Genomic DNA, 13117 nt, shown 5'->3' with positions numbered 1-13117 from the left:
AATTGAAACTTCTTATGTTCATAGATCTTTTGGGCTTTCCATATCCTCCAGTAAAACATCATCTGTTGCTCTGCATCTGTAGTACTAGATTGGGAAGAGCGATGTTTAGTTCCCAGCTGTGTGTCAGTCTTTCCCTGTGAACTGCTCAGAGCAATTAAGGTGAAACCCAGCAAACTGCTTACTTAGATCTTAATCTTCCTGTACTTTTTCCTCCCTTTCAATTCTTTGTGAAATGGATACTGCTATCTTCTTTATTTGTACATTTAGCTTGTAAAGTCATTGAAATAGGGCTTTTTCCTTGCAATATGAATACATAGATACCTATTAAGTCTCTAACAATGGATCTTTGATTTTAATTGTGGTCTCTTAGTGCTACTGCAATACAGATGACAATAACACTACATGCAGATATACCCCCTGTTACTGCATGGAAGCTGATTACAGAGGCTACACAGCCCCACATACTGTGAGGCTTCGACTTGTGCAGGGTCTTTTGCCTTGTAATTCTTGTGACATCAAGAAATTTGGTAAGTGAATTCCTGCACAGGCTGTGGTAAAGGCAAAGGATAATTTTCCAAAAGGTCTAACATATACAGTCAGCTTACTAGGTATGTTTTCACTCTTTCTGCCACAGTGTAGAATGGCTGCGTTAGTAGCATCCAGTGCATTTCCTACTTGCATGTGAATCCATGTTGTAGGTTTCAACTGGGAACTTGGAGGAAAAACATGGGTGTTAGCTGCTGTCCATATTCTGTGCTTGGGAACTATCGCTGGTGTAATCCAAGAATTCTGGCTTTCGTCTGGTGTTAAAGGGGTAGGGGATGTATTTTCTGTAACTTCTGTTGCAAGATGAAGTGTGCTACATGGGTGCTTTGAAGCTGTGTATGTATAGAATTTCTGGTTTGACCTGCCATTGCGTTGACATGATTGACAAGCAGCTCAGCCCCTAGTTCTGATTTTTACAGTTCATTGCTGTTTCATATGGACAGCATCCCCTTCTCTCCCTGTGTATATACTGGCCCTTGCGTTGATTTATTGTGATAGTTTTGTAAATCTCTTGTGAAAGAACAAATTGTCTCTTGGCATTTGACATAACTTTTAATTGTAAATAAATTAAAGAATGGAAAATCCTGGAAAAGTAAAAAAAAAAAAGAAGTTATTAACTAGTTATATCTCTTGCAAGGGGTTTTATTTGAAAAGTATTTAAAATGAGAGGGAAGATTCTACAGGTATCATAAAGGAGCTTTCTCTTTTTAATTCTCTGTACCTGATGTGATGTGTCAATGAAACTGAATTTGTTATCTTTATGGATATCCTACATTGGATTGTTTGAGACATGTCTATAAAATTTATGGTGTGTTGTGTAGGTCTAAAGAGCATAACTCATGTTGTTTTGGAACGTTTTTATTCTCTGGTTCTCTAGTTCTTTTGCTATAAACCAGTGCCACCTGTAGTTTCTTCTTTGTGTGCGCGCATGTGCCTTTTGATGGAGGCAGGAATCTGGAGTCAAGGTCTTGCAACGGCAAAACTGAGCCAAAGATGTACCTAAAATAGGTGAATACTTGATGTCTAGAAAATTGAGCAGTTGCATTGCATAAAAGTAATACTAACAATACTTGTGTTATTTAGTCTTGAACCAATATGCAGGGAGTTGTGCATGTTGCTGGCATCTAAGTGCAATTATGAATTCTGTTTGTCCATAGTTACAAAACATGATTCAATGCTACTCACATTGCTTCAAATTAGCTGTGTTGCAGGATATATGAGGCTGTTGCCTACTGAGATAACATTTGAGTCCTTTTAATTGTACTTTTTAGAAACAAATTTTCTCATTGTTATTCACCAGTACTCACAGTTATCCTATGTAAATTCATGAATGGATATGAATTCTCCTGGCTCGGTATGATATCCGTTGTTAGATTAGTGCCTGCTCTTTCTTCAGGGAAATAACAGAAATTGTATCTCTTGTGATTTCTTATGAAATGCATTTTCCTCAAAAGTCTGCACAGTAAGAGAAAAGGACTCCTGCTATAACTAGTTAACAGATGCCTCATAAAATAATTTCCAGAACCTCTTTTTTTATCAGGGAATTATTCTCAAGAAAGTTATCAGTAAGTTTAAACTACTCTGCTTGCAAAACAGGTCTAAACATCTCCCAGAAAGCCTGGTTGAGGGCAGTGGGGAAGTGGTTGTGCTGTGCCATTGGACCTGCAGAAGCACATATCGAGAATCTAAGTCAGCACCAGGATGGGAATGGATCCTCCCAGATAGAGATGGATTGCTATTTCCTGGCAGGGGATGCAATACCAGAGGTGTGCATGGATGAGTGGGATGTGTGTGTAGAATGGATATGGTATAGGAGGGGAGTCCATCCAGGTATCTAGGAATTTCAGATGTGCTCCTTCACCAGGTCCTTTGTGCTGGTATTAAATCTTGCCCTGTTTGCGTGCTGCAAGCACTTTTATGATCAATATGACACAGAACAATGCTGAGATGCTGAATTTCTTATCCTGGACAAAGCTGGCATTTGGAAAACCAATTGAAAAGCATGTAAGTCAGAATAACCAGTTCCCTGGAGCTATGGGATAAGATCTTGGCTTCGGTATTCTTGTGGTGGGCTACAGCAAAAGCTCTCTATTGAAGGCAGTAATGGTTTTTTGGAAGACAGAGGCTTCAGCCCCCTGCTTCCCTCTTGGAATGGGGCAGCGGGCAGCTTCAGGGCTGGTTTCCTCATACAAGAGGAGGTCTGGGGCTGTATACCTGACTGGTGTACATCATTATACAAAGCACAATGCCCCTCTCTGCAAATTTTTTCCCCCAAAAAGCATAGACTAAACCAGCCTTTGTCACCAATGATCTTATTTGAAGAGAAACATAACCCAGAAAAGATGTGAAGCTTGTATTTGTACCAAGAACCTCAGTATGTGCCAGATCAGACAGTGCTGAGTTAGCTGCTTTTCAAAAAAAAGGACAAAAAAGAGAAACAAATACACACAAACACACACACACCCCCAACCATCCAGCATCACCACCAACTGTGCTTTTTACCTCTCTGGTGAAAAGATATTATCCCCATAAACAACCTCGCTGAAATCTGTTTAAGTACTCCTAGTCATTCATGTTACTTTTATTAGAATTTTTTGCTGATTTTCAGACTTTGTTACATTCCTGGGAAGGAACAGGAAAGGCTTCACAAAGCTGTCACCATAAGACTGATTGGGGGGGAAAAAAGGATATGGAGAAGTAACTGCTGTTTTTGACCAATGTACGTGGCCAGCAGCAAAAAAGTCTGCATCTCAATTGTTTTAATTTCACTGTTTAGAGAATTTGAGATCTACAATTAGTGGTTTCTGCAGAGGTAAAATAGACAAATAATTTGTATAGAATCTTGCTCAGATATTTTGTCTCTGTTTATGATTGCACGTGGTCGCTTTGTTAGATGTGATATTCTCCAAACAGTTCCTGGTTCCTAGGTTGCAGGTTGGAGGCAGTTTGAGAATTTTCAACTTGTCTTCTATGGGTTTCTCTCTTATAAACAGCAAGTTTTAATTTCAGGTCTGCAGGGACATATACTGTGTAAATAAGTTAGTAGTAAATCTCAAAGTCCACAGACTACAGTCTGTATGGACAACTTAAATCTTGAATCACAAAGCTCTTGGATCCCTCCTGTGCCTCAGTTTCCTCTAAAACAGGCTTGCTTATGCATATGGTTGAGAGGTTAAGGAAAGCACTGTTTTCAGATAGTTTGAGATTCATTTACTGGGATAAATGAGTTGCTATAAAAATAACACTGGTAAAATGAATTACACCTGGGAGGTCCACAAAAATCTTTATAGACATACAAGGTAATTAATTAGAAATATTCCATTACTTGGTAATCATATAAAAATGAAATCCTAAGTCTAGTATTAAATTTCTTGGAGGTTTTTTTTGTGGTTTTTTATTTTTGTTGTTTTGTTTTTGTTTGTTTTTGTCCCCCTATATCCTTACCTTTATAATATTTAATATATATTATTATTACTATATTAATATTCAAGCTTTGGACTACCTATTTGTGAACAAATAGGATTTTTCCCTCTGGAATGCTCTGAGTTTTAATCTTTCTTGCATTAAGGCTCCTTAAATATTAAAATGTAGTAAGAAGTGAGGGTATGTGGATTCTCTGAAGTCTTTCTAGAGCCTGCAAATGACAAAGCTTGAATCTCAAACAAAAAGGGATGTTTTTCTGAAACCTAACTACAGTATCTGAGGAGGGAGCCCATAAGGTTTCAATCTGTGTTGGTCTAAAGAGAATGTAACTTGGTATATTTTTCTCATACATATACACTTTTTTTTTTTTAAGTTTAACTCCTTTGTAATTCAAACAATGTATAATTAAAATGACCCCCTGTTTCATTAATTATCTCTGCCTTGGATTGTTACTAGGGAAGAAATCAAAGGGACCTGGCTGCTAATTAATTTTAAGTAACTTTCGGCATGAGAAAACATGGCAGAGCATGCAACAAATAGTTTTCAATTTAACCCTGCACCAGCGCACACAGCGAGAGGTATTTCCCCTACAGATGATTCATGCTCCATTTCAGATGACAGCCTTCTGCAGTTCAGAATCTGACAAGAAAACACATGAAGTCTTTATCCTGCAAGGGCTTGCTGCCTGGGAGTCAAGGTTTGCGTATGCATGGTCAAGAACAGGTCCAGTAGGATGTCAACACTCTGGAGATACATAGGCTTTTGGGAGAATATAAACACTTCTGGTGCTTTGCCATTTGCACCGTCACTGTCTTCTGTGCCTGTATCTAATGAACTGGATAAATCCTGCTCACTTGTTTCAGAGGAAAATGTGCTTGTCCCACTTCAAAATAATTTCTGTCTGTGGATGCTAAGCTGTTGGGCACATCTCCTTGGATCTTCAGTGAGCCTTCAGGGTTTGGAGTGTGGTATCAGGCCTTATGCTATTGGATGCTCCAGTACTTTTTTTGTGTGAGTTGGGGTGCGTTCTCTGTCAAAAAAAAAAAAAAAAAAAAAAAAAAAAGACAGTATTGAATCTGTTATATGCTTAGTAATAAAATATCTAGGTGGATAGTACAATGTAAATACTGAGAACTTATTTACCGCTAAATATGCTTCATTTTGCTATTTGCATTCACATATTCCTATTGGAATCCACATTTTAAATTTTTGAAGAGTTGCAGATTGCTGAAGACATGCTGCTCTCGGATGTCCTCTCTTTTCTGTGAAGAGCATCTGAGCTGATCTCTTTAAATTTACCTTTTGTTGTAAGGTCATCCTCTCTAGCTGCTCTGTTCCTGAAGTCATCCCAACTGTTGCTCACAGTACTGCTGCCATGAATTCTTAACCTTCCTCCTCCAAGACCAAACCCTCCATCACACTTTGTGAACTCCTCAGCACCTTTCCCATAGCTGCCTCCTCAGGTATGCACCACATCTGTTTGCAGAAATTAGAAGTTGTCTGTACGTCCTACAGCCAGTGCTATCACTGTCTTATCCAAGCTGGTATCCCTTACAGCCAGCAAGGAGGGAGGATGTCATTTATTCAGGTGTGGTAACTGTTTCCACAATCAACACTGTTGTTCTTTAAGTTCAGAGAAACTCTGTAACAATAGAAAAGTTAAACTGAGAAATTAAGACGAGCATAAGTCCATCTCTATTTCCTTAAAAGATTTTTTGATTAGAAAACTTATGCAGTTGGACATTATTAAAAAAAAAAAAAAATTGTTTTGCATGTGTATCATGGGCGTCTTTATAAAAAATAGAGAGAAACTTGGCTAAAATATGCCTTTTCAATTCCCATCAGATGCTGACTGATTTCGCTTGTCATCTTTAGCCACTGTGGTGCTGTTGCTACAATGGTGCATTTCATGGTTGCATTTGTGGGCAACCACTGATCATGCACTTGAAACACTGGACTTTGCTACTTTTGATGTATATATTTACTGCTTTCTGTATTTGCTCCTATTTATTCCTCTGTCACAGAAAGGAAAATCTTTCATTCTCTTTGGGCCTTTTTCCCCAAGAGAAAAGCAGGGATGTATCTTGTTTCTCAGAAACAATCTGTAAGCAAAAATGTCCATGTTTCTGAAATTGGTAGGTGTTATTGTGTTGTGGTCATAATAATTGATAAATAGAAAAATACCTAATTTTGGTGGAGGCTTAAAAGTTGTCCCGGTGCAAAGCACTGGGAGTTAAGAAACAACTGTGTATTTATGGTAACAAACGGCACTGTATGGGTAACAAACGATGTTGGTACTCTTCATTTGCATTAATGTAACTAACGCCAGCAAAATAATTGGGATTTAACAGAATGCCCAATAATACATCTTTTAAATATAGACAAACTATCACACTGTAGAGCTTATGTCGCTTTTGCTTTATGTTCTCTCAGCACACGGCTGAGTGGTCCTGGTCCACGACTGACTTGATGTTGTGGTGTAAATAACAAAACCAGTCTTGATGTTTCAAGCTGAATAATACACATTCGCGAGCACAAAATGAGATGATTATGTTTGAGCTAGGAACTGTGTTCTGCTAATTTATTTTTGGAAGATAGTTATAGAGGTACAGCAACATTAAACTTTTCTATATATTCCCTTTCTAATCTCAAGAAGCAATAAGTATGGTAATTAGCTTTCACAAAAATTAGGTATTCAAGGGAAGCTTAATTGCATAAAGTCAAGTGTATATATAAGCTGATAATTTGCTTACACAAGGCCTAAGGCAGGGCAAATATTTGAATAATTGCATTTGGCCAGAAGCCTGTGATTTCGTGAAGGAGGCACAGTTAGTGGCTCAGCCGTGTGTGATTCTTCCACCCGAGCAATGGTGTTTGTGTGAAGTATTCATGGAGAGGCTTAGACAGCACTATGGATAAACAATAAAGTAGAGTTATTCCCTGTCAGGGATTTGGAGTCATAGCTCATTAAATTTGTTGGCATAGTACAAGTTATTCTTTTGTTGTGTGAGGCACAGGTAGTGAGTGCTTTGTTTTGGGCTGATTCATGTGGCGTGCACCTATTATCCCAAGGTGCCTGACTGAAAATACCTCATCAAAACAGCAAGGTGTGCTGACGGTGCTTTTGAAGTTATTATGTAACATCAGAGCTTAATGAATTATTCTGCCTTTTTTTTTTTTTCCCCCCTTCATATTGTGAATTATTGCCATTAAATGGATTAGTGTTTTTCTGGTAAGTTTGAGATGTATAGTTGGATAAGATTTAATTTTAGGTTTTAAATGCAGTTATTGTGTTCTGGCTTTTATGACAAACCACCAGATATCTGACTTCTTCCCAATCTACCCATCTTCCCTGGAGAGGTCTAGCATGTCAATATCTGTATTTTTACTGTGTGTATTATATTTCCTGATATAAAACTTAAAAAACCCCAAACCGAAACTCCTATACAATTGCCATAATGACTTCACAGGATGTGATCTCGTTCTGCTGGCTTTGCAGGTTATTTCTCAGCATGGTGAGAGTGCCTGTGATCTCCCTCATGGGCTGGGAACTCATTAAATTAGCATCTGCAAAGGGCATCTCTGTATCTGAAATTCTATATGGGATCCACTACATGAATGATTACTTAATGCTTACGTTGGAGGTGAACAATATATTACTAACAAAACCCCTAACTCAGAAATGCCTGTGATATCTCAGGAGCATAATAATGTTAAATGTCGCAGGATAATATCAAAATTTTGGTGCTTTCTGCACCTCCATTCATGCCTTGGCATGAGGGTGTATAGAGAAGGATACAGTGGGCTGTGTTTGGGGCTGAAACTGTAGCAACTGGAATCAAAGATTTGATCTCCTTTGTCCCAGATTAGTGATGTTCACTCCATCAGATGGCATGCCAAACCAATGAATGTTGCAGCTAAGAAATTAAAAGGTCTGTGGATGGATATTAATTCGCATGCACTTTGCAAGTCTGAAGATTTCTCTTTTCTTTTTTTTTTTTTTTTTTTTTTTTTTTTTTTTTTTTAAGGGCCACATCCAAAGATCGGGACTTAGCTTCAAGTTCTTAGTGGGGTTGAGAGCTGCTTAAACCCTCAAAGAGGGCTGACTAAAATGTTACTACGTTATTTGATGTCTCAGGGAATTTAGCAAACAAGAATGATACAGGCAGAGACCCTTAGGACAAACCCACTGCCTCCAGTGAAGTCATTTTAAGAAGCAAGGCAGTCAATACAGAAACCTCTAAAATAGGGAATGCTTGTTCCAGTTTTGGTTGCATTTCTGTAATGGTGCACAACAGCCTCTAGAAAGCATTTCTAGTAAAGCATTCACTCTTCATTTCTTGTGCTACTAAGATTGTAAGGTAATGAGAAATATTTTATTTTATTCTGCTGTTATATTCCGCTATCGTTTTTCAGCACAGGAGAGAACAGATCACAAACTTTGTTAGGTGTTTGTGAGTGACCTGCATGGATCCATTCTGCTGCACAGCTGTTCTCAGTGATCATGCAATATCGGGAGTGAGCAATTATGGCCATAATCACAGCATGTGTCTAATAGGAAGGACAAGCTGGAGGAATTTTGTGAATCAGGACCTGAGAGAATGGAAGAGTTTGAGAACTGGCTCAGACCAAAGGTTCTTCAACTCCAGTGGCAATGGTGGATGGCTAAGCGTAAGTGTGGTGCAATCACACTTTGGTACTTCCTTGGTATATCCTCCAATTTTTCCAGCAATTCATTGCTCGGAGATTTCCTGAGCTAGAAATGGCAACTTTGTGTTTAATAGCCTTCATTAAGTTCTTTTCTGCTAATTTCTCTGAGTACTTTTTTGAATGATGTCCAATTTGTTGTCCATAGCAATGAGTTGGGTAGACTGAAAAACTGTGTATATTTGGAAATACCTCAATCATTTTAATTTTCTCTGTTACAAACTCAAACAAAATACATTTCCCACTACATACATCCAAACAGGAACTCTGAATTACTGTCATAATTCTAACCATCAACTGTGTGGAGTGCATAACTGAAAAGTTATTTGCTTCAGAGGCAAAAAAAATCCCTAATTAAACTACTGGGAATAGTCTCTGTAGAGATTATGACTTTGTAAAAAAGCCTGTTCCCTTGACCTGATCTGTGAAAGTCAGTGGAAATTATTGTCTTCATACAACTTTACTGTCATTTTACAATCTATAAAGCCTGCTAGCTTTTCATCATGCCACCTGTCTGTATTTTGCAGGCATAATTTTTAAAAAGAAAATAATCAAAGGGTGACAAACGAAAAGGCAGGAATTTTTATTTTTTCTTTTAGGTGACTGCGGTACCCAGTTCTAGAACGTCTGAAGTAGAAAATATTTGATGCTAGAGCTTGCCTTTTTCTAGGCAGTCACTGCCTGAATAGACTCTAATAGGAAGTTATTGTTGAAAGGAAGAACTGTTCTAGCAGTTGTTCTCTTGTTTGAGATGAAATGGGACAAGTTCTTATATCTATATACACACACACACACACACATATATATACTTTGAATGAGCACCAAAAGAGGAGGGTACTAGTAATTTTGCTGTAATTTCAAGTGGTGATAGAAATGCAGTTATGCAGTATTTGCTGGTGCAAATTATCACATGGGATAATAGTGGGCTGTTTAAAATGAAAGGACTAAGGAATTGTGTTTAAAAGGAAGAAAACTGGTGTTGCTTCAGATATTTTATAACTTCTTCAAATCCCACTGGACTTCATGTATTTATTAGAAGTGTCTATGCTGAGGATCTCTTTCATGCCCTAGGGATGTTTTGTCCTTGGTGAATTGCTGTCTGGATGTGCTTCTTGTGCCTTTGTTTTATTGTATGAAATAATCCATCACTTTTGTTTCTGTCCACCATTTCTGCTATTTTAAAATTGCACCATGTCGTTATTGTTTGTATACTCACCGATGGGATGCTTCAGATACTCGTACTCCTGTACCAATTGCAAGTCTGAACTCTGCCACTGTAGCCTGTTGCTGGTTAAATTTAAGGTGCTTTTTTTGGTGAGTCTTTATTAGCAGGTCGATATGATGCTCCTTGATCCCCAGATACCAAAAACCTTCCAATCCTTACGAGCAGAGTTTATAGAAAGAAGAGTTTATATGTAACTGCTATTGGCAGATCTAGTATTAGATCACTTTTTAATCCAGATGTTTTATTTAATATAAGAAAACATCAAAAGTTAGATCTAAAGTAATAGAAAACAGCAGTAAACCCTCAAGCAAAATAATCCATAATGAATTCTATTTCAAGGAAAAGATTGAAACATTTGGAGGTAGGCACAGTTTTACATATATATCTAGACGACTGCTTTTGTTCTGGCATTGGAAGCCAGTTTCTGATTATTTCAGGGTGTTACTATTTCTGTCACTGTTAAGTGATTATTTAACTGACAGGAAATTGTCTATCTTCATCTTTTCCTAATTTTAACTGCTTGGATGAAGTTGATTCAAACCCTTTTATCAAGACTTTTTCTCCAGAGTTAGTGAGAAAGACTAAAGCCCATACATTGCTTTGAACCAGCAGCTTTATTCTAAATTACAGTTCTAGATGTAGATAGCAATAACAGTCTACTGAAGAGGCAAATACCAAATCCAGCATTACTTTTGTATCCTGGATTTATGTTGTACATAATATAATTTAGAGCGTATTATCATCATTTGAGCTGCAGAACACACGTGAGCTACTTAACACTTCATTGGTTTTTGAGATCAACTGAAAGAATAACAGAACAAATCATTGCATTTTGGGCCAAGAGAGTGTCAGGATGAAGCTGACTCTGCTGCTCAAGAATATTGCAACTTCAGCATCAGTAATACATAACATGCAACTATATGAATAAATCTTTTGGTATTCAATTCAGTGGGTTCTCATCCTTAGAAGATTATTTTTGTAAATGCATTCTGCAGTGGTGTGGAAATTATTAACTTCAGAGAAGTATAGTACATTTACTGGATAACTACTTCGAAGGTTCAACAGAGTGGCCTTCAGTAATATATGAGAAGCCCTGATCTTGGGTAAATGCACCAGGGCTAGTTGTCATGACTGCCATACAGTATGGTAAAATGAATACAGATTGCAAAGGAGTCCATTACTGTAATAGAACCAGTTCATGGATCCTGACAAATTGCGCAATAATGGGACAAAGTACCTTATTTCTTGTTCTGGTTCATGTTCATTTGAATAATAAAAACATGAGGGAGAATTTACACTTATTGCTATAATAATGATATAAGCTGCTAAAACATTTTCTTTGTGTTTCATTAAAGTATTCTAAGCATTTTTTCTGAAATCTTTGTGTGACAGGATCTCTTAATGAATCACTTCTGGAGATATAATCAATCATTTCTGAAAAATCAGTGTATATATAGTGGTCATATAACACTGTGTGGATAGAACTGTAATCTCTTCCAGGCACAAATAAATCACTATCAGTACTCTTAATAAAACTGGATTGTACTTGGCAATGTCTCCTAAGATAGGGACCTCAATTACTCTTATTGCTTAATATTGGTATTTTGCAGTAACTATGATGGTCTGACGGTAAATGAGGCAAGGCTGTAGCGAAAGGTAATAAATGGGAGAATGGCTTCTGTCACTTGTTGAAACCGTGGAGGTGCCTGAACTGGGTCAGAGCAAGGCTGGTTCTGCCCCACAGCTTGGTTGTGGCAGTAGCCAGCAGTGAAAGTTTAGGGAGCTAGTGAGGAAGAAGAAATTTCCTCTTCTATGCTCTTTGTCTCTAACCATTTTCAACTGGAAGACTGAGGACTTCTGACGCTGGATGTGGATTCAGTAATTCAGTGAAGCTGTTAGCAACGAAATTAACCTCCCCACAAACTTTACTTCTCTGTCATCTGCAGCTGCAGCAGGTGCTGAACCTGTATGTTAACCACAGAAGTCCAAGTGACTTAAAACTAGGGATGATTGAATATATTTGGCAAACATTTGTTCTGATAGGATTTGCCATCATCAAAATGAGGGCACTACTGTATATTGCCTTTAATTGAATTCTTATCTGGATGATTGGCAGATCAGGTTGGAGGCTGGTGTTAATCTGATCTCCAGTCCTTTTGTGTCCTAATGTTTGGAACTTCCAGAACTGCCTGGATCTGAGTCTTAGAAGCCCTCCTGTTATTTCCAGACTCCCTGGCACTGGGACAGCACATCAGCTCAGATATCCAAGGCTCCTTTCAGAAGTGGTTGGAAATGTGGAAATGTACTGTTTTCTAAACTGGTTTAGAAACTGGGCTTTATTTCTTTTCTTTGAAATGCCTTCTTGCCAGCATTGTTCCCGTTCTTACGTGCGAGCCACAGCAATACCAGAAGAGAAATATTTTATTGGCTATGCTTTAGATGAACAGCCTTGCATCGGAGTGTAAAAGTACTCATTGGGACTTAGGCTTAAAGGCAACTAGTATGTTGCAGTATAACGGCTGCTTGCATCACCATGGTCCTTCACAGAGTCAGTCTTTTGTCTGTTGTGACCCCACTGCTTTCTCTCTTCTTAGCCTGAGTACTTAATGCTGGAAGTCTCAGCCCCACTCTTCTCTCCCAAAATTCAGGACACACCTTTTCGCATGCTGCTTATCTATGGGCTGGAATTCCTACTATGAATGTATTATTGAAAAGATACATTTTTTTGGAAGATCATAAAGCATTCATAGTATACCAGTGCAATATACTGGTGGAAAAAAGGCTGAATTTCCAAACATCCTTAAAAATACATACCTTTGAGCACAATACCATAAAGAATTTCTACCACACTATTCTATGCAACCTGATGATGCCAGGAGCACTGGAAGACTCTTCTGGAAGGGTTAGTCAGGGTAGATCCAAAGTACATGAAAGTATTTTGAAGTAGTATTGCAAAACACAATAATCTGATTTATGAATGAGGAAATGAAAGTGATATACCATACCAAATTATTTTTGGTTTTGACTTAGAAATATCATAACTGTCATAAAACAAAATTGTCTTTTGATTGTAGCAATATGCATTGAAATAACTCGTAGGAAAGTTAATCTTCTGAAGCTTATGAAGTATTTCTTTGTACTGAGGATACACTTATAAAAGTTTTGTGGGTTTTCTTTTTTTTTTTCTCTCTAAAGTATTTCAGAATAAAATGAAAA

Source organism: Strigops habroptila, chromosome 11, assembly GCF_004027225.2.
Source record: "Strigops habroptila isolate Jane chromosome 11, bStrHab1.2.pri, whole genome shotgun sequence".
NCBI lineage: Eukaryota > Metazoa > Chordata > Aves > Psittaciformes > Psittacidae > Strigops > Strigops habroptila.
Note: the sequence above shows the minus strand (reverse complement) of the source record.